Consider the following 22,293-nt stretch of genomic DNA (forward strand, 5'->3'; position numbering starts at 1 on the left):
TTATTGATTTTTTTTTTTTTTTTTTTTTTTGGGGGGTGCACTCACTCTGCTCGCTGTGAATGGACTTTCTGGATTTAAAGGGACTGGAGAATGGGATGGAGGGAGGTCTTTGGCTGAGCTGGGATAGGACTCCCTCTGATGCACCTTTCAATCAAGCTTAGCTAAGTTATCCTCATGAATATGAAATATAAGTCACAGCAAAGCTAGGAAAAGTTTAGGGATTGTGTTTGTGTGCACAGGGGTGTATAGAATAATAAATATAAAAGACATCTTCCCAAGTATGGGGAGTTTAGTTGTTTGTTTGACATTACTTTCTGAAACCAAGAGAAAGTTTAAACAAAAAAATGTGTCTAATCTAATTTACAAGAAAGGCCTTTGCACCTCTTTGAAAAAGTATTTGCATCTCTTTGAAAAAGAAGTATCATTTCTTCTTATCGCATTGGAATTATACAGGTAATTTAATTTTGTTGGGATTTTATGTATTAGTCCAACACACAGTAGTATAAAATTGTGAATAGAAAATAAAGAATGTGCTACATGGCTTTCTGAATCCTTTACAAATAGAAAGGAAAATAGAGGTATGTATTTATATATTTGCATTCAGCCCCCTTCTGGCTCAATAGTACCACCTTTAGCAGCAATACATTTGCATGTCTTTTGTAGTATAAGTCTAACAGCTTTACAAATCTAGAGAGAAATAAAATTGCCTATTCTGCTTTACAAAATAGCCCAAGGTCAGTCAGGTTGGATAAACCATCTCTCACAAGCACTTTTTAATTGTTGCCAACAATTCTCTATTATATTTAGATGTGGACTTTGACTGGGGCATTAAAGAGTAGAACAAGGAAATGAATATGTTTTTAAATAAACCAGGTATATTAAAGTTCAGTGCTTCACTTCCTTGTCCTTAAACTTTTTGCTGGTCACTGGGGCAACAGAACTCCTTTAAATGGCTGAATTATCGTCTATGCACGCAAGTAAATTCTTCTTGTTAATGACTTGATTATTTGATTCAGGGTTCATGACCCCATCCTAGGAGAATTGACTTTGAAACCAATACATAGTAGCTCTGTCTGTTCAAGGCTGCTATCCAATCATCTCAGACCAGCTTCTTCATCCATGCAGAAGAAAAGTGTTCCCACAGAATAACGCTGCCATCTCCTTGTTTGTCTTTGTGGATGGTGTGGTCAGGATGATGGTGCAGAGTTATTTGTTTCTCCAAATATAGTATTTTGCATATATGCAAAACAGCTTAACTTTGGTCTCTGTTATGGCTGTTGTTGAACATTGGTTGGTTCTCAATGCCTCCATAAAGGGGTGATATAAGGAATGCATGACTTAAAGCCAAAGTGTGTCAGATTTTCACACTGGCGGACCATCTAGTGGTAGGCTAAATGAATTACAAGTGACGTCCCCGGTAAGCGCGTAATAAATACTACGGAAGCCGCAGAGTATCAATGTCACAAGTAAGCAATGTAACAATGTCAACATATCCTCAATGCATTTGAGCTAATATGTAGCTATATAGCTAATAGCTATGGTCATTGTATGAAACAGTTTTTGGCACTTTGCCAAGTTCACTTGTTTTTTTTCTCTTCTAAAATCAAGAATAATTTATTTGTCACCGCGGCAAAATTTCTCTTTGGCTACTCCTGTTCACATTACGGTTCACATTACACATAATGAAAGCAAAAAAAAAAACAAAAAAAAAAACAAAAAAAAAAAAACTGACAAACATGGAATGAACAAGGGTTACATTTTATTTAGTGTTCAGGAAAGTCACAGATAGATAATGTGCTTATTGAACAATGATGAGGCTATGTTTATGGCAATGTGTATTTAAATATTCTGAAATGACAGTGTGTAAGTAGGCAGTAACATTAAGGTGATTGTAACCTATGACGGGCTAGTAACAGTGGGGGTGATTTAAAAGCGTTGGACTGCAGTCTCCTATCAGGGGGCGATTGCCCTCACAGCTCTTGGGAAGAAGCTGTTTCTAAGCTTACTTGTTTTGACTTTGAGGCTTCTGAAGTGTTTACCTGATCGGAGAGGGGCAAAAAGGCCATTGCCTGGGTGATGGGACCAGTGGAGATGCGTCTGGCCCTTCTTTGGACTTGTTTTGCATAAATTGAGTCTAGATCTTACAGACGACATCCCACAATCCCCTGTGCTGTTCTCACCACCCATGTTAGGTCCTTTCTCTCCTGGACTGTGCAGCTCCCATACCACACAGTTATGCTGATACACAAAACACTCTCTGTGGTAGCTCTAAAGAAGTTCTTAATTAAATTTCCAAACACATGAATTTGAATTAATAATTAGATGAAATTTGAAGACAATTTTCTACACTGGATTCTATTTTGGAGTATTAGAATAATGGGTCTGATTGCATATGCAGACCACAACTTTAAATTTCTTAACTGGAAAAAACATTGATATTCCTCCGGCTTTACAATTATGCACCACATTGTCATTGCTTGTCACATAACATCTCGATGAAATTCAATGAAGCCTGTGGTTGTGATGTGACCAATATGAACAAGAACATGATGTACATAAGCAATTTCTTCTTATATACCCCCTTCGCCCGAGTATCTAAGCAAGATAAAGGTTAAACTGTAGTGCCTGCTGACATTTGCAAAAGTTCCTAATCTTTATTTTAATGCATGCTGATCCACAATGTCGTCTTTCATGCTCAGGCAGACAATTCTAGCTCTTCTGTTTGGATTTACATGAACCTTGCACAGCCTCTGTGCTTCCACATCGTAATTACAGCCTGTTTCCCGAGCAAAATATTAACAGCCACAATAAGGAGCACAACACAGATGAGCTTTCTGATTTAACACATTTTACTGCTAATGCCTCACCACCCTTTCCCCATTGCACCCTGTGTCTTTTTTTTCCACATTTGTTTAGTGTTGTTGATTCTTTTTTTTTTTCTTCGAACCACACCACGCCTGCACTGCGTCTGTCTAAAATGAAGCATCCAATCTGAGGCCCCATCTGCTGAATGATCTCCTCTCATTGCATGCATGTACACAAGCCTGTGTGTTACGCCAAGACGTTATCCACTTCTTCATGGTCCATCTGCTCTCTTTATCCCTTCCATTTTTTTTTTGTCTGTGTTCCACCTCTTTATCCCTCTTTCTATCTTTGCCATATTTCAGTTGAACATCTTAATTTGTCCCATTGATGGCTGTCACAAAAAAACAAATGTCATGTTTGCATGGCTTGCCACTTCTGTTTTTTTATAAAACTCTTGAGACTCAGCATTCTGCAAGTGCCTTTGCGGGATCACATGCTGAGCTTTTCCAGTTTACTGTTGTATGACAACCGTTCAAAGGGGAGTCATGGAGAGGACTGGTTGGGGTGCAAGGTGAAAGTGATGATTTAGGTAAGTGTGTTTCCCCCATAAAAGGGACTTCCTAAAGAGGGAGGATAAAATGAGAGCCCTCCTCTGATCCTTATGTCTTTTATTCATCCACTAACTACTAAGAAATTACAAAGTAGTTCTAACAGAGGAGGCAGGCCAGATTGGTTCGGTGCATGTCACCAGAATTCAGTTGAGTATCTTGCCTGGCAGCCCACAGACCTCAGGTCTCCTTCAATTGTGTGTCTAATTGATTACTTCCCATGCAATTACTCCCGTGTCACACTCAATATTTCACCGCTCCAGGAAGGGGGCAAGTGGGAGTTCTTTTTTGAAGGACGAGATTCATACTGTCACATTTGTGAGGCCCTAATGTGGATCGTGAGGAGGGACATGTTAAATTGAAGTATGGAACAGGCATCAAGAGTACTTGCTGTTAATTGATTGCCGTGTAATACAACTTGCTGACACAGTGAGTGAAACTCCTGAATTAAAGCAAATTGAAAAAAGCTTATATGGCACAAGATAGGATATAACAATGTATATTCACAATGTTTGGGTACACTCAAATTTGTGAATTAGCCCGGAGTGGCAAAATATCCTTTTAAATTCTTAGTCAATTTAGTGAGTAATAGTTCACATAAAGGATACATAAGAGACTAAATTAAAGGCTTTTGATTGAGCTTCATGGGGTTGCGTCATGGGTATGTGTCAGGCATATCTTGCATGTCCAACATCCAGATATGTGTTGAATCAGATCATGTCATCCCATATCATGTTATGAGGACTATGGCCAATCTGCTCATGATTTATAATATATACCAAATGAGCATGTTTTTTTTTCTTGTGTATGTGTACGAGTGCATTCAAACCAAGTGAAAGTGCAAAGTTTCAGACACCATTGGCTGCAATGCTCTATTTAAAGGGAAAGTTGTTTCTGGAAAGAAAAAAAATCCCCATAGAGAAGTGCTCCACCAGTTAAACATTTGAAGTGATGAAAGGGAGTGTCCAAAAGCTTAGAGGGGCAGTCTGTAAACCCATATAAAGTTCAGTACCAAAGTTGTCTCCGACTAGAACTGATTTTGACAAAAAGTCCCAATTCTGCTAAATAAACTACAAGAGCTTATGTTGTCCACCAATAAAGTTGAACATTTCTTAGGCTCAATTTTATCTGGAACAAACTTCCAAAAGACTAAAAGTGCTGAAACTCTGAGTTCCTTTATATGCTATTTGTTTAGAGTTTCTTTTGAATGTTCACAGAAACATCATTAGATTAATTTGTAGTCCAACTTATCTTGACCTGCTGCTACTATTCCAATGCAATGTGCTTTCCTCTGTATGTTTTCTTTTCTTATGTTCTGTCCATGCACATCACTTTGAATCGTCTTAATACTAAAATATGCTATACAAATACACTTGCCTTAACTTCAGTTTAACTTTTTCACCTCTGTCTAAATATATGTTTGTTCCTTTAGAAACTAAACCTCGGTGATCTGCTGGAAGTAAGAGTGGACTTTAACCTCATTAAAAGTTAATAGAGGCATGGAAGGAATTTTAATGCCAAATAATAGTCAAATACAGTCCTCAGTCTCTCTCCACCATTTCCCTCCCTCAAGAATAACTTAGATCAGACTGGTGAGCTCTGCTGTATATGAAAAATGTTTTAAGACCGATGTGATCTATTTTATTTGTTGAAATCTCATCAGGTTTGTTTTTCTTTGCTGTTCCATGTAATTCTTACATGCTAGGGTTCCTAAAATCTGACACATTAGGTAGGGCTGCCTCTTTATTACTAAAATCATCTTGTTTGTAATCATGCATTGTATGATAAGATTAAACCAGAGCTCCTTGTGCATTTCAAGTCTGCACATGGAAGCAGGGTATTCATGAACTCAATGTTCACATTACAAATTTGAATTTAGACTTAAAGAGATGATTGGAAATTCTGAATCATATACTTAATTTCTACAGATTTAACACAACATGATTCACAGCAAATTCTCAATACCTACACATAGACCACTTTAAGAAGACCCCTTGTTTAGTTTAGGGTGCTTGTTCATATTAGGCACTGCCAGCTGAGCAACAGAGAATCTATTCATGTAGCTCACAAGTGGGGGCTTGAGCTGTCTCCTAAATAATAATGCATGTAACTACTGTGTATAAATTGAGGTTTGTAAGAAAAGTCAAGACTGTAGTTAAATTCTTAATGTAAAACCAATCTAAAGTATGGTGAATGACCCTAGAGATCAGAATTCACTCCAACAAGTGTAAAATCAGAAACCACATTATGAAGGCAACTCAACATTAAAGCCTTGTAAATGTCAATGAAAAAAAGTTAGTGAGTACTGGTATTGGTTTGCAAACATACATATAAATACTGTGATTTTAAAACACATGACTATGCACCTTTAAATAGTTACTGTAATAAGTAACTCAGTAAATGGAGCTAGTTACTATCCACTCTGTTGCTAGAAGTTTAAACTCTAGTAACATAGAAAGTACTTCAGCAGAAAAATCTTTCTATCCCTTTCTGGTTCAAAGGATAAAGTAAAAGCCTAAGAGGAATTTTGCCTATGAAGCACATGGACAGGAGACGCCAAAAGATGTTGATAAGCTCTTATACAAGCTGTGTTATGGAATGGTGGCTACAAGGCCAAATTGCACTACAAAACTGGCAAAGCATCTGATGGCTGACTCTTTCAAGTTTATGAATAATTTGTCAAGGTCAGTAACACTTTTCTCCAACAGGAAATTTTTACAAATGGAATGGGCATTTGTTAACATGAAAAAGTTGCATATAAAATTACAAAAAACTGCAAAGGTATGTGACAGTTAAGAGACAAAGTGACTAGCCCTCCTCTGCTCTTTTGTTTGGTAGTAAATGAATAATGGCCAATGCTTATGATAAATATCATTAAAATATAAAAAAGTGTTTACTGTTAATGAACTATCAATGTTGTGTCTTAAAACATGTTTACGGTGTTATTGAATACCCAGAGGTTACCTGACAAAAGTTAAACAGCAACTAGTCAGAATCCAATTTTAACCAATCACCAGAAAAAAAATAATAATGCAAACTCAACAGAAACAAAGATAAATGGAGTTGTTGCTAAAAAACTTACATACATCAGATCCTTGTGAACAATTTAAGGAATAAGTTTTCCAATTGTTAATTTGAAACTAGTTTAAATACATCCATCAGTATCTTTATTAGCACCAGGTGTGAATCAAAACTTACTTAACCTAATGCAAGGGACTCATTGGAACAAAAAGACTAATAATAAGCACAATCTTTTCGGCTTTACAGAAATTTGTCCACTTTTGAAAACCAACTAATTTAGTTAAGTATTTAATTATTTAACAATTGTGGCAATTTTATTAAATATCAGTTTGAGTCTTTTTGAATATCATTGATGATAGGATTTAATAATTTCACTTATATTTGTATAACATAATGGAAAGAACAATTTTATGCAGTCTATTTAAGGCAGCACTGTGTGAACCTGAGCCACTGAGGTCACTAGACCTCTAACTATATATATATATATATATATATATATATTAGGGCTGGGCAACGATTATAATTTTTAATCGCGACTAATCGCATATTATACATTTTATACTGGATATTTTCAACCCATCTATTGAATTTAGTGTACTAGTTGATCTTTTCTTCATAAGAGAGCAGCAAGCACTGCAGCCAAAATATGGCCTTTTTTGACCTGCTGTATATTAACCAGTCCCTAAGCTTGATGTATCATGAAACTGTTGACCTTTTGGGTTTTGTGGTTTTTATTTTATTATTACAATTAAATAATAATAATAATAATAATAATAATAATAATAATAATAATAATAATAATTTTATGTTCAGTGCTTTTTCGCTAATCCACCTCTTATATATTTCAATCCTTATGTAATTTTGTCTGTGTTGTGTGCACCTGCCTGTTGCTTTAATCCTATAAATTTCCCCGTCGTGGGATAAAAAAAGGATTAGCTAATGTTACCTTATCTTAAATGACACTTTTTAATATATGTACTGGGTTCTTTCAAGGTCTTAATTACACTTTCTGTGTGGGCTCCAGTAACATATGATAGATAATATCTACTTTGAAAGTTAACATGAACTGCTGCTAAGATGACCACTGATCTACCTGGATGTTCCATGGAGGACTGAAACGCCTCAGTCAGAGACGTCTGTGGGTCTGTCGGGGCAATGACAGAAGTTTCGTCTCCTCTCTCCGTTTCTGTGGCTCGACGTTTTCATGTTTTTTCACGTGCTTAGATAAATTGGTTGTGTTTCCACTGAAATGAACCAGCTTTTAACAAAACATACAGCTTGATTTCATTTACGGAATTAAAATAAAGCAAAAAGTGCTACTTCCCCTGTCCATGTTTTTCTGCTGCTGCGTTCTCTCTCAGCTGTTTGTGTGTTAAGTTTGTGTGAGAGCTGAGTGGGCGGGCCAGGCTGAGCCTGCGTGCTGATTGGCTGGCGCCGCTGAGCCATGTGCGAGAGGGAAGGGGTAGCGGGAGAGTGCTGCCGTGCGTGCTGACTGACACTGCCTGAAAGCATGTGAGCAACATGCGTTAATGCGCGATAAAATAAATATCGCCGTTAATAGTCTAATGAATTAACGCGAAATTAACGCGTTAACTTGCCCAGCCCTAATATATATAAATATATATATATATATATATATGTGTATGTATGTATGTATGTATGTATGTATGTATGTATATATATATATATATATATATATATATATATATATATATATATATATATATATATATATAAATATGTATGTATGTATGTGTGTGTATATATTTATGACGTTTCCTAAACTCCCTTTTCGAATAATTCAGCAAGGCCAGGACTGTGTTACCTGCTCTTCCACTCCTCAGGGAGATCGGGTGAAAAGAATCTCTCAAATCCACTCTGGTCCTATTTCTTTCTTCTGAGGCCTTCCTCTTCTTCTCATAAACTTGTGGTTTGCTTCTTGTGACTGTACACCATGTTCAAAGTATACAGTGAGAGCAGCGGAGCTACAATGAATGGTTTACACTGAGGCTAACCGCTAAGCTAACCGAATATATACACACTAGAAGTGCGCATGTACAGCCAGCAAGCGGAAACTAACTAGGAACGTGCACTCACACTGCCATTGCATGCGTGCGTCAGAATGATTGGCATGTGAGACAATCAATAGATAGTGCTGTACATTGACGTGAAAAATAATTTAATATTTCTCAAATTAAGCTAATACTTGGGTCAAAGCTTACATGTGCTGCTTTAAAACAGCTTAAACACCAGTTCCTGATGCCAGTTTGTTGTGTTTGAATGGGACTTCCTACTCTTATATTTATAAGTGTCAAAGGCTCATCATGGATTTTATTCATACTATTTTGTTGAAAAGCATGTCAAAGATATGATGGCATTTGATCACACTGTCTGTCATGTTCAGTTTCTGTCATCGTCTGCCTGTCACGACAGCTCTAATATGTCACTGCATGGATGTGCGGCCTTCACAAAAAGTTTAGACTTTGATTCATAGGGCAACATGGTGTTTGAAACAGTTCTTTGATGTCAGAAACACTCGATGCTCATCTCAGAGGAAGAACAAAATGAGGAAGAAAGCAAATAAAGTGGGAGTTGACTGGCAGCTCAGGGGGTCTCAAAAGCCTTCGCAAAATCTGTCACTCCACATCAGTTTACTTACATGGCCTAAACGGACATGATAAAAGATTTTCAAACTTGACATGCTGATGGCAACAGGTTCTTTATAGCGGTGTAGTAAGCACTTTTGCATCACAGCAAGTAAAGTCCCAGGAAAAACACTGTCATGTGAAAAAATAAAAAAAGGAAATCTTTGCTACTTCCATGGGATTTAGGCAGGGGAGTAGCATATATATATATCTGCATTTAACTTGCCTCTGAATAATCTGGGGACAGTCATAACCCCATTCTAAACTCATTGAATGTCATCATTACATAGAGAAAAAGTATATGCAAAACACTTCAGACCACTGTCAATTTTTCCAGCAGTAGTTCAAGAAAATCCACCCCAAATAAAGACTTTGTAACGCTGAGAGAAAGGCATCTGAATTAAAAAGTGAAGAGCACAATTGCAAACTCTACAAGCTTTCTTTGCATGAAAAATTCACATTTATGAAAGTACAACTTTGGCTTGTTTAGAATTATAGCTGGAAAATAATCTCTAAAAAAAGATAGGATGTCATGCAAAGTTTTCAAAGTTTGCAAAGTTGTGTCTGAGTGAACCACAAGAATTGTGGAACAGTATATTCTGGACAGATGAGAGATTGTGCTGTTGCACATAAAGTAGAGTCTGTCTCCCATAATACACAATTCCAAGTAATAGTTAAACAGCATATTTGATACCAACATCACATAGCAAGTCTCAAAAACGGTGGTAGAAGATTGAAGATTTAGGTTTGCTTAGCAGTCAGAGAAGCTAGGCAAATTTCCACCATTGAGTGGACAAAGTACTCCAATGTACACCAAAATATGTTATGTCATGACCCTCAGGTGTTTGCCTATTTTTTGGTCCCTGGGGATTGTGAAACCTTGTCAGTGTTTCACATTTTTATCATTATTTATTAATCTGTAGATATCTTCCTTGTTTCCTTTAATTGTTTGGTATTCTGCTCATTATAGATTTAGTTAGTTCACTCTTGTTTCTGTTAGATCTTTGTCTTTAGTTCAGTTAGTGGGCTCATTTTGTCATTGTCTGTTTATTTCATAGTGACGTTTATATCATTGCTAGGTTCTGTTTTCCTTCATGTTTCCTGCCATCTTATTGCTGTCCCTCTCCTTCACCTCAGTATCATCATTTCATGCACCTGCACTAATTACTTTCATCTGCCTTCCTGTCTGTTCTCCTCTCCTATTTATACTGCTATTCTTCCCTCACTCTTTGTCGGTTCCCTTGTTGTGCTCCCCTTGTTTCTGGTTTTTGTCATCACCTTCCTTGTCTGTAAGTTTTGGAATTTTCCTTCAATAAATTGACTTTACTTATTCATCGTGCAGCTTCCAAGTTCTGGTCTCCATTTTGGTCCAGCTACAACCACAACTATTATGACATTCTAGAGTTGCATAGAAGACTACTTCGCTGAGAGATTACCTTACATAAAATGTCAAACTTAGGACAGTGGTCCCAATCAAGATGTTGCAATAATCAGTCTCTACAATTTGACATGAACAAACAATTTTCTCCAAACTTCAAATGCTTGTCAAATTTTCTCCACATCAATGTGAGACAAGGACAATGTTACACAGAAAGTGAATACTTTAGTTTTCACCATATGGTGGTTCAGCAAGCTAATCAACTATGGGGTGTACATAATTTTACCATAATTAAATACACTCTTGCAAACATCTTTTCACCTTTCTTTTAGGTCTCAACTTAACCTTGCACATATTACTTTGCAGGTTTTGAAGTTATCCCCTTGGCTGGTTTTCTGGTTCTTTGCTTAGTTAAAACATGTTAGGTAAAACTTTTATTTTCAGTTGGCCATCAAACTTTTTGTGACTGGAATACCACTGTGATTTTATCAACAAATGATGTTTCTTAAATTGAGCTGCAAACACACTACACAAGGAGTGATTCATTTTTGCTCCTTTTAAAATTTGGAAAAAGATAATTCACATTGAAGTTAACATTAAACTTTTTCAAGCTACATTTTCCTGGAATTTTGGTATTTTATTTCTGAACATTAAAAATAACTAACATAGAATTTGAGGTTGCTCTTTTGTTTGCAAGTGAGTAACCTTACAAAAACAGCAGGGAATTGAATAATATTTTTTTTCCCACAGCAAAAAAAACAAAAAAAAAAAAAACAACTCGCACGTTACCCTTCAACCCTTCAATGCTACCTCTCCTCTTTCTCCCTTGGCAGTTTAATAATTAATATGCTTATTTTTGCCTCTTGGGCTGAAGCCTTGAGTAAGTAGAACAGCTATTGAAGGGAGCAGTGGTGGGTAATGGGACAATAAAAAAGCATTTTTTATTTCATCTTGGTGTCCAAAAATATATACTGGGTGTCCTGTATGCCACACTAACCTTGGTCTTACTATATGGACGTACAGTTAAGGGCAAAAAGTGGACAAATCTAATTAAATCTATGATTAGCTTAGTCAGCCTTATTGCCTGAAAGCATTTATGAGACGTTTTGCTCCATATTGGCATGATAACATGATACATTTGGTGCTGATTTTTCTGCTATATGTGTTTTTCCACCACAACCAAGATCTGGTGACCGGGTCAACACACGGGTGGCGATGAAAGCCATTAGTCGATTTCGTTTGTCGCTGCCCGTGTGTGGAGCCCCTAAGTGAGCAGCTGAAAAATTATACATTTGGATCAGCACTTTCTAGACAACAGGCTTCACATTGATTTCAGCATGGTATAATTGTCAACCTGTGCCAACAATTCATGTGACATAAACAAATGTTTGGATGTACTTGGAGTGTGTAAGCAGAAATTGAACATTGATGGGATGATTGCACTTGCTACCCAGCATGTGGGAAACCAGGCTGCATCTGGAAGAATACAATGTGGTTTAGCCTCTAGGTGCTACAGTTAGCTTCCCCGAACAAAGAGTCATAAAACAAGAGACCCTGTGATATCAGGGACATCAGGGGGTAAGAAGAGAGACGAAAAATTATCAGCTCTGCAGGGTCTGGACTCACTTCCGGGGCTATTTCAAATACATTCAAAACGTCTAAATTCGGACTACTGGTGGACTTATGGTCGGCTGGTTGCTATAGTTACAGTAAATGAATACAGGGAGACAAGTCATACTTTACTATACTTTTACATGTTTAGTCTAACAAAGCAGAGGGATGTTTACAGCTTCAGTACTGGACTCTCATACATAAAACATACATGAGACGGGTAAAATCCATATGTGAGAGTGCCGACCCTCTCGCTTACATCTGCTTATATAGATCAGCAAAGAATACCTACTTGGGGAAATCCTGGCACATGCGCCTTTTGACTTAGCAGTGGCCCCTTTTTTTATGTATGGAACGTACACGCACACATGTTGTTTAATTTCAACAAACATACTGCCTACTACTGGCATGGCAGGTAAATTACACTGTTTTAATGTTTCCACTAGTCTGTGCACAGAGATATTAATTAAAACGTCAAATCGATGTGTGGTAACAGACACGGAACAACAATCCCCTTTTCAATGGGTTGGTGTTGTGTAAACACATACTTTAGCTGTGTAAACAAAGTGAAAACAATGCGTCTGCAGTGTGTTAGTTCCTGGGTTTTAGTAGACCTGAAAAAACAAGGTCTGGTTTCATGCAAATTATGTCCTGAGTGAAGCCAGCCTTCTCTTTGGTAAAACCGACATAGTTTGTATGCTTGTGATAAGATATATGCATTCCCTTTAGTCTCTCTCTCTCTCTCTCTCTCTCTCTCCTTTTCTTTCTCCTTTGCTTCTTTCAGACCCTAGTTTGTTTGTCCATTCCAGACGCTCTGCTTCATTTTAATTCAGCTGGCAGGCTGAGCACGCATCAGCCTTGATACGCTAAGTGGCCCTCAGCAGCAGCTATTAGAGGTCCCTTTACTCTTTTTTTTTTTTTTTTTTTTTTGTAAATCGCTCACTCATATGTTGCCTTAATAATCTTGGTGTTTTTCTTTTCTGTCTCTATCCACATTTTGGCGGTTTTGTTTGCCTTTCTCACTTATATATTTGCTTTATCTTGTAGTATTTTAATATGATTTTCACTCCCTCCTCCTCCATCTTATCCATAAAGCTCAGATTACCAGGATTTTATCACAGTTTAAGTTGGAAATAAGCCCCTATGCAACCCATCATCTCCATATCTGTTCGCTTCTTGTGTTTAAGCATATGCTTTACCTCACTCTGGCATAATTCTATATTCCCCAAAATTGTTGCCATTTTTCATAAAGGCTCTTGGAAATAATTGCGCTAGGGTTGGGCCAAATGTAATCAGCAGCCCATGACTGAAATTCTCTCAGTGGAGAGGAGGCGTATGTTTGGGGGATGCGGCCCAGGGCCAACAACCCCATGACATCTACTATATCTCAGAAAAAAACACAAGATTGCTTCTTACCCATAAAAGTAAAAAAAGAGTAAATGTTAGTTTCCAAGCACCAGCTTCAGTTTACTCTGCAATGATCAGACATAGCTTATAACCACTCACAGATGAAAGTTCCTTATTGTTATTAAACCTTAGTTCAAGCAGATAAAAGACAGATTGAGATCAACACCTATTCCACATGCACGACCTGGCCACGAAAGGCAGAAGTAAACATCAGAGTGGCCAAGACAGAGAACAACGACAAAGCAACTATTAAAATAAATAAAATGCAAGAAATTTGACAAATAAAATGCTGCTGTCATTGTTACAGTAACAATATAAAATTTTAAACTGTAAAAATGCAAGATTTAAGACACAGGCAATGTTTAAACGATTTCTCTTGTTGGTTACTTAAGATGGAGCAAAAGGCTTTCAGTAAAACCAGGGCATTCCAAGCACAGGGGGCAGAGAAACAGAAAGCTTTTTTTCCTGTTTCAGTTCGAACATGAGGAGCAGAGAAGTACAAAATGTCATTTGATCATAAAACATAGTGGCTTTCAGTTCTTCAGAGAAAAGGGCAAATAACTGTAAATAACCAACCCAGTTAGAGTAAAACAAAGTCATTCAGTCTGTATTTTAACCTTATATATATATATATATATATATATATATATATATATATATATATATATATATATATATATATATATATATATATAAGGAAGGTTTTCCAGCATTAACATACAGTTCACAGAGGTGGGTCAGAAATCGCCTTCTTAGTTAACGAGGTACATTTGTTGTGAAACTTATGAAAAGTAATCCAATCAGTATTTATTTTTGTTTTTAAATTATCTCTTTATTTAAGATTTCAAATTTCAGTGGATGACAAGGGAACATTTTATCCCTTTATCCTTGATTTACTTATGTGAGCACATTTATTAATTGTTTTCAAGAATTCATCATAAAACGAATTCCAGGCCAATTTGATGTTAAAAAAGAGGGAAATTAGTTTTCACTCATAATTTGACAAATTGTGAAAATGTTGAGTTTCTCTTTTGAGTAGAATTTGTGGTTAGGTTTTCAGGAGTTTGGCATTTCTGACCACTGGAGTCATGCAATGGTCCCTCAGATCGTTCCCAAAATAACCAGCACCAGTGTGGGCATTTATTATTATTAGATCAAAAAGCAATAATCTAGAAGGATATGTAATGTCAGGCCGGGTTGGACTGTCTCTTAATTTGTATTCAGTGATCCACGGATAGATTTTAGGCTGTTGATCAATCAAGGTTTAGATCCAACACTAACAAAAGCTCACAAGAGTTTAAGAAGTTATTTAAAGAATGTTGAGCCTAGCTGCTGAATGAGGAAGGCCTATAAAAGCCCATGACTGTAAGGGACTGTTTGCTCAATTTCAAGTTTCATCACCAAACATTCAAACTGTTCGCTCATTGATAAAGAGGAGAGAAATCACATGAAGCTTTAATATTTTATGTAAATAGCTACATCACCACTTTTCCTGGGATGAGCACAGCAGAAAACATTGTATCTGTTGATAGCAGTATAATGAATGAATGGGAATGATTTACTCAACTGAGTTTAGGACAACATGAGAATATCAGGTTCATTTGTGTGTATCCAAACAACTTCTATATCAATTTTAAAAAGCAAGTTCTGGCCATTTAGATGATAGATACCATTACCTGAGCTGTCCCTGAAAGTATCAAAGATACCGATATTATTCAGAGATAGGCTGAACATTGCCAAATAGTTAAAGAAGAAGAACCACAACCGTAAATGCATGCACCAGAGTGCACTGGGATTAAATAGCAAACCTGTAGAGGTAGTGCTATGCTTTCGGCCATGCTCTTCTTCTAAATATTGTGTTCTGTTAGGCATGGGTGTCTGGTAAGTACCTATTTAAACGGTAAATGGGCTGAACTTATATAGTGCTTTTCCAGTTATACTGACCACTCAAAGCGCTGTACTAGAGCCACATTCACCCAATCACACTCACAAATTCATACATTGATATGCATCTCTGTAGGCAACTTGGGTGCCTTGATCAAGAGCACATTGACATATGACAAGTGGAAGCAGGAATCTAACCCACAACCTTCCGATTGCAAGACGACTACTCAACCCATCAAGACACAGTCGCCTAATTAAGAAGCCTAATCCTCCCTGGGACAAGGCAAAAATGTTTTTTTTTTTTTTTTTAAATGGTGGCTCAAGGCACTGTAAGGCAGATGGTCATAATCTTACACTTCTTAGGTGCATTTAATTGCTATTGGAATTTTTCTTTGAAAGCAAAATATTTTTTTCTCTTTTTAAATGACATTTGTCACAAAATGCTGTGAGCTTTGATTGTCTGATTTTCATACATATGTCAAGGGGAGCTTTAATTTGCATGTCTCCCCATAACAATTAAGTTCTGGTTCCAAGGATTACTTTCCAACAATACTGAAAAAGCAAAAAAACGTTTTCTGTTTTTTCACCCACGTTTACATCTGCCAGCTGCTCTGCAGCTTCTTGCTCTTTGTCCCTTGGTGAGCATACGGCAGTCAAATAAATTTTGCAATCAAAGCTAATGCTTTTACATTTTAAGAGTGCATACTTTCTGTTGCCAGTTGCTTTTCAAGAATGCAACCAAAATAAGTCTTAGGAGTTCAACTAGTGAGTTGGCATCAGTGTAATGTCAAGATATGCGCATTAATGAGGAACAAATCATGTGACATTCTACAACCACAATTTAATCATTTTAAAAAGTAGTGTAACTAGCAGCACACCTTAGTGTAGCCAAAATTCATGTGTCAAAATCACTGCATATATACATATGTGTATGTTTATGTATATATATGAACTTTTAAAAAATTTAAATAGATCTGTAAAACAGAGTCTAGGTGTCATGCTTAGTGCTATACCAACACACATTTATTCTTCTTTTAAAAGAGAACCCTTTCTTTCTTTGCTGTCTATTTAATTGATTCATAATCTTACACTTTATCATCCGGCCTCTTCAGAACAGAGATATCTTTATGTGCAATCATTTCATAAGCTATACCAACAATCTTCTGATGTAAACATCTGTGTGGAAAATTACGAAAAGAAAATAATTACCTTCAAGTAATGTGTAAGGTAAATCAAAGTAAAGCAATGGTTTAAATATGACATGGTTTTGCTCTTAAATTGATAATTATGCTTGTTATGCGAAAAATCAATGTGCTCTAAAACTCCATGAATATGATGTTGAACAGAAACCATTCAACAGCCGTGAATGGTGTTTGGCATGTTAAGTTAAATACGCATTCAATGTTTTAGGTTGTTTAACACACACACGTACCTCCATCTGTATGTTGAGCACGTGCTGCATGTGCTTCGAAAGTAAAAACTAATTTGTAACCTGTGTTTGTCTTTCGTCAATCTTTAATTGTGTACTTTTCCTGTCATTCTTTTTTCAGTTTCACATTTTCATCTCTCTTCTATCTGACATCACAAAGACACACACACACACACACACACACAAACACACACACACACACACACACTGCTCCTCCTGACCGCAAAGTGCTCAGAGACTCCAAATCCATGCTTGCTATCTCTCTGGTGAGCCTCTTGTAAAGCACTTTTATGTGTTCAAATTAATGCAGTTGTTCTTTTCAGGCCAATAGTTAAACCCATAAAAGTGCAATTACACATGAATGGGTAGCACCATTGCAAATGTGAACTATGGTACCAGTGTTAAAATTGCATGCCTTTCCTGTGGGAGGTGCTCCATTCACCGACTTCACAGAAGATATGAAATTTATGATGCAATGCTGTGATACGTGTCACACAATGGAACTAATATCAAGAAACTCATAATTCAATCCAATTCTTTTAGACTGCATGTTGAAGCATCAAACTGTAAAAAAAAAACTAGAAATAAAAGATATTAGCTTCAAGGACATATCTCACTTGAATCTTAGTTCTACTTAAAATGAAGTGGTTTATTGCCTGTGGCAATATTTCTTAGTTAATTTAAAGTGACTGACAGTTTTGCTTAGTACTTCAAATTTCTCAGTTACACCAACGTGGTTGATTGAGAATTGTGTGAAATACTTATACAAGGTAAAAAAAAAAAAGGACATTACCCAAAGTCACATTAAGTTGCATAAATTGAGAAACAACACCTTTTCTCTTGATTGCATCACTAAAATAACATAAATTGTCTGGAAGCTACACAGACAATGTAATATCAATGTTATTTTGGTTAGGGATTGTAACTTGGATGAACAGGGCCTCAAAGGAAGCAGTGGTAACAGTGGGGCATGTGATATTTAGTGTTATTGCTATCTCATACTGTGAGTTGGAAGATAGAATGACTGTTTCATGGGGATTTTTGTTGGAATAATAATTGTTTGCGGAAAAAGGAACCTTTCCTCTGTTGTTGCCATGAATTACAAAGAGGCTTCCATGGTAAATTATATTCAGCCTGATTGGCCCAGAACGACAACTAGCAAGCTGGAAACTGATCAAATTTTTTTTTTCTGATCCATAAGGCCTATCAGGTCACTGTAACAACAGCTTTCAGTGTGTACATTTTTACTGCAGGAGGAAGACCTAAAGTTAGCTACTCTCAGCATTACTCAGGTGTTTGAAATCAAGTCCAATGAGTCAAAGAGGTGTGAGAAGCTATTTAAATTAAATTAATGGGATTTATATGACATGCTATACAATTCTGCTGTGCATATACGGATCAAGAGAGTGAGAGAGACTTTAAGTAGACAACAGGAGGCCCAAATTGAGTACAGTAAAAGTGTTTTATGTGTAAGCTTGCAATCTGTCTCCTATGCAGCATGCTGGATTAGCGAATGTTGGCAGCCTTTTGGAAATATATTAGACCCTAATAAGCTCCTATACAAACCTCCAAAAGGTTTGGAGGTAGCACAAAATGTATTAAGATACTTAAACACAATACATGGTTTATCTTCCCTGAAATATATGTACTTTGATATTCTCTGTTGCCTGTGTAAATTTCATATTCTCTGTTAATTTATGTTCTCTCTCTCTTCTTAGTGTATGCTCATGTACAAGAAAAATAAGACTCTCAATGTAAACATTTCCCCGTTCTTTCCACTACATTCAAACAAGTATATACGTGTGCACTTCACATATGTGTGTTCTTGCTGAATTCTCGCAGAAGCAGCAGACAAAGATGAAGCTGTGCGGTAGAAGCAGATGATGGATAGGAGGGGAGATCACCTATTTGTAGAGCAAAGTCAGGGATTTGCTATCCTGACATATACCATGAGCAAAACAGCTCAAACCACAGTGATTGACGCAGCTCGGTGTGGCAAAATGGTTATTGGAAATCTCTAATTCCTTTTTGAAAAGCTTGCTGCATTTGTAAATGGCATGTTTTCATCCTGGGTAATATTTCCTCTTTTTTATGTGTAAGCATATATAAATAAATACTATAGGATTACAGTCTCACTGTGATTTCTGTAACTACGAGAAAAGCAGTGTATAATGTTCTCTAAAGCAAAGAAAGGTGTATTTTTTTAAATACAAATGCTTTTGTATTTAAAGGTGTATTTTTTTTTAAATACAAATGCTTTTTTTTTAATAACAGTAGTTGTTCCGTTGTCAGATTGTAGAGCATTTGTAGAAAACAGAAGCTATCCTCTTAGAAGTGAAAGGCTAACAGCTTGAAAGCAACTCAAACCGATAACGTCTATACCCATAATACTATATTACAATCAGAATCAGTTTTAACCAGCAAGTTACTTCACATAGAAAAAGGTAATATTAATACATTACAAGAAATATTTTTCTTGTATTTTTTGTAACGGATATTAACTGTATACCTTTTTACAAGAGATGGATGTTAAGGATGTTGTTTTTGTAAGTAACTCATGACTTGACAATGCTGTCAACAACAAAATGTTTTGATCCATTGGGCATGCTCTCTGCCATTTTGTGCCTACGTAACACCGCTCTGGTGGTGACATTTTTTAGCACTTTTCAGTAACAAGACCATTTAAAGTGCTAGAGGGGCAAAGTACTGAGTGGCAGCTGTTCACATGAACGCTCTGGTACAGCTGCATAAGCACAAGACTGGAGAAAAACACAAATCGATGGTGTGTGATATTATACCATAATCAATCTAAAAATATACTTTTAGTTCTTAGCGAGACAATTTTTTTAGTTCTTCATAAAATAATGACATTTCACTTATTGCCCCTTTAAGGGGCACTGTTGTTTTTAAAGCCTTTATTGCCCGCCCATACCGGTATGAGCCCCACCCATCTTACCATGCTTTAAAAGTAAGTCATAAATCATTAGATTTTTTTCTAAATGCCTCTAAGAAGGAGGCCTTAATATTTCTGAAACAACTCCCCCCCTTTTTCAGAAATATGTTTGGTTTCACAGCAATTTAAACACACAAGATGCCATTTAACTGTATCAAATATTGCTGGCTCTCTCAGAAAAATGGTTTGCTGCACAGACATGCCACCCAATGGTTGGTATCATTGGAAACAAGAGAGGGTTTCCCCATAGGGCTTTCCAATAGCTATACAGAGTTGCACAGCTGTAGCTCGTTAAACATGTATATTACTTCAGTGATGTTTTTTTTTTCTCTGAACGTTTATGATCATATTGGCGCAATAGAGGAACCTGACAGCTGTTGAAACGTAAGAAGTTATGAGGCAAAATTATACAAGTCAGCCCATTTTCTCTTAATTTTATTCATAATATGCTGTGCACAATTGTACATCTTAATGATACACAGGGTAAAAACTGATGAACAAAGGAATACTACAATTGAAATTAACACTTTTATTTGACCAGATTCTCTTTTATGAGGTTAAGAAATTGGCATAGTTTTGGCACATTTGGCTAAATTGTGCCAAAATCATAGGTCCACCATGCAAACTGCCTACTTATAGCTTTGTGGAACAAATATGCTTCAGTTGATTCAGTCCAGATTTGCTGCAACTATAGTCGAGATGTGGATCTATAAAGTCAGAGGCTTCTCCTATATTTTCAGACAGGTTTTCATGGTGTTTTGCAATGGTTATTTTTGGAAAATAAATTGGCAAGGCTAAAACATTTGGAATTTTTTCTTTCTGTAATCACCTATAAATCAGGCATAGTGGCATTTGCAATAGGGGTTTCACTGGAAAAAATATATATTATTGTCATGGTTTTTAAGTGTTTGGCCCACATGCAGAACACGGTCAGGGGGCAGAGAGCAATTAAAGGTGTTTATTTACAGGCACAGAGGTACACGAAGATGGAGGCTCACGACGTGGGCGTCTAATGAGGAATCACAGGGAGGACGGATCACAGAGCAGGCGGTCGACAGTGATTGGGAAAACGTGACCGATGCTTTGCGGAGGGAAGGAGACAGGTTAAACAGGTCTAGAGAAGGAAACTGCCTTAACATGGGTGCGCTTACCGCCGGGTTCGGGAAACCTAGCCGGGGGGAGTAGTGGAGGACGGATTCAGTGGAGCTTGTCTCTGAGGTGGAGCCAGGTGTCTGAGCAACAGGTGAGCAGGTAGATGGGATTTGGCAGAGGTCCGAGCAGCACTGAAGCAGAAGGCGATGGCAGTAAGCAGCTGGAGGAACCAGGGAGGGTGCAGAAAGGGAACTCTTGTCCGGCTTGGTACCACCAAGGGGGCTCGAGGGGAGTGCCAGAGCAAAATCTAAGCGAAGGGGTTCCTGGGACTTGACTTAAGACTTCAGAACTCAGAAGAGCATCCAGAGAGTGATACAGTGCATGAAGCGATCTGTGAGAAACAGGAAACAGAAGTTAGCGCTGGGAACTGGTAAACTGTCGAAAGACAGTGGTACCATTGTACCATTGTGGTACACTGAAGATTCTTTTAAGCTCCAGCACGGAGCTGCTGAACGAGCCGCAGGTGCGCACCACGCCCACCTGTCAACTGCAATCACCTGTGAAGAGAAGAGCAGAGAGCAGGCAGTGCAGACAGCAAGCTGCACAGCACTGCCTGCAGAATCCTGACAATTATGCCTTACCTTCACACAGGTACCAAAGGTTTAGATTTACACTTTATAGCTGTGAAGCTGTACTTGATTTATATAAGGTATATCATTTCAGGTGGAAATTATGGATTTTAAAGTGCTGTACATGCTGTTGATGGGTATTGTTGGGTAAGGTCTGGATAATGTGTAGTGTACCCAGAGACAGATCGACTCACAATGTTGTTTCCTCTCCCAAAACCTTTGCATCTATCTTGCATACCCACTTTATGTCCTTCAGCTACATAGTAAGGGTATAAATCACCAGCTTTATCACAATACAATGTTATATCAATTTTATTTGGATGACAATATTAAATTAGCAAATATCAGAAAGTCTGTTATGATACAATTTTGATTAAATTCAGTTAACAAATCTGCAATCAATGTGATGCAATATTATATGTCCATCTAACACAGTTATTGATTAGTATTATTATTGATGTCAACTCACACAAAAAAACAGAAATGATTTGACCATTGTTATTTCTAAGCTCTTAAGGTACATTCACACTGAACCTGATTTTGTGTAGTGACCCTTTCACTTAACTTCCACTCCAGTCTCCTCACTCACTCTTCTCCAGGCTTGTTCCTTTCTGGACATCTGGACATCTGGTCTCAGTAGTAATAATTGGTTGAGTCATATAGCTCAGGCCGACCGCAGACCGCCACTATCAGCTTGTCTTCCATGTTGAATAAAAACCGCTTTGTTTCTGCTACTGTCCATTTCCCATGTCGCAGCCACATCTAGTTCAATTCAATTCAATTTTATTCATATAGCGCCAATAAATGATACATGTCATCTCAAGACACTTT

At 37.2% G+C, this 22,293-nt stretch overlaps 1 protein-coding gene across 1 annotated transcript in view; it reads left to right on the forward strand.

Annotated features, from left to right (window-relative positions):
- Positions 1–22,293, forward strand: part of LOC118558175 (receptor tyrosine-protein kinase erbB-4-like) — a gene marked incomplete at its 5' end in the record, with an annotated part of 135,901 nt that overhangs the window by 49,671 nt on the left and 63,937 nt on the right.

Source organism: Fundulus heteroclitus, unplaced genomic scaffold (genome assembly GCF_011125445.2).
Source record: "Fundulus heteroclitus isolate FHET01 unplaced genomic scaffold, MU-UCD_Fhet_4.1 scaffold_105, whole genome shotgun sequence".
Taxonomy (NCBI): Eukaryota; Metazoa; Chordata; class Actinopteri; order Cyprinodontiformes; family Fundulidae; genus Fundulus; species Fundulus heteroclitus.